Here is a 1,196-nt window from a genome sequence, read left to right as displayed (position 1 = left end):
AGTCTATCACAATTTATTTATCTGTTCTACTCCTGATGGACCTTTGGGTTGTTTCCAGTTATTGGTTATTACTGATGCATCTATTTTTTTTTTAAAGATTTTATTTATTTATTTGACAGAGAGAGACACAGCGAGAGAGGGAATACAAGCAGGGGGAGTGGGAGAGGGAGTAGACTCCCCGCTGAGCAGGGAGCCTGATGCGGGGCTCGATCCCAGGACCCTGGGATCATGACCTGAGCCAAAGGCAGACGCTTAATGACTGAGCCACCCAGGCGCCCCTCAAGTCAGTGTTTTACCTGGTAAACATGTCTGGGACCATGCATCCCTGGCTGCTAAGCACCATGGCGGACAGGGCTAGAAAGGTAACAGCTTTATTTTGAGCAGGGGGCAAAGACAAGGCAGCACTTTACAGCTACATTGTAACTAGATCCTGCATCTGATGCATCTATTTTTAAGCAAACTTATTTAACAGACTAGGAATGTACCAAGCTGACAGAGGAGGGCAATAATGAACACATTTAGAATCCTGATTCCTGAACTTGTGGCATCTTGGTCAAGTACGTGCCACATTGTAGAGGAAGCCCCCTGATGATGACAGGTGATATCACAGCCTGTTCTGTGTTTCATCTGCAATAACCCAAGGGAAGGGAGGAACCCAGCTGAGTTCTGGGTATCTGGCAGGCCTGGGAAGCAGTCATATGAAATACCTGAAGGGCATGGGAAGACACGATAGCACAGGAGATCTCAATCAGGAAAATGCTAGGTATTTTTGCAAAGTGATTCCTAGTATTCCGATCCCCCAGGACATGATAATCATCTTTTCCTTTTCCAGCAGGTTGTCAGGCACTGGGAAGGAGGAAGGGGAGGGAGTCAGTGGCCAACCTCTTCCTTCAGCTAGAATAGAAATGGCAAATTCCCCTCTTCCTTCTTGCTCGCCCCCCATCCCCAATAGGGTCTCCCAAATGCCTTGTTGCTTAGAAACGCTCTGCCAACCACATCCACTTCCTGGGATTGTTCTCACTTGTGCTGTGACCACAAAGCATGGACACGATTACATTCAACAGGCGCCCCCAACTTTCATGACCTCTCCTTATGTCAGCGTTTAAGAGTAACGTGCATCACAAAATGAGACAGAACACTTTTTGTCCTGTTCATAAGCTCTGGTTCCATCACTCCAAATCAGACACTCCGTTCTT

The 1,196-nt window shown here is 47.1% G+C and overlaps 1 non-coding gene across 1 annotated transcript; it reads right to left on the bottom strand.

The window, feature by feature from the left end:
- Window positions 1-305: 305 nt before the first annotated feature.
- LOC145719312 (small nucleolar RNA SNORA63) lies at window positions 306-436 on the bottom strand. Its single transcript, XR_014142299.1, has one exon. It is a non-coding gene; the product is annotated as a small nucleolar RNA SNORA63 (small nucleolar RNA).
- Window positions 437-1,196: the final 760 nt, after the last annotated feature.

This window comes from Leptonychotes weddellii, unplaced genomic scaffold, assembly GCF_054177405.1.
Source record: "Leptonychotes weddellii isolate Sample4059 unplaced genomic scaffold, ASM5417740v2 HiC_scaffold_3790, whole genome shotgun sequence".
Classification (NCBI taxonomy): Eukaryota; Metazoa; Chordata; class Mammalia; order Carnivora; family Phocidae; genus Leptonychotes; species Leptonychotes weddellii.
The sequence above is the reverse complement of the archived record's forward strand: the minus strand, read 5'-3'. Positions and strand labels throughout refer to the sequence as shown.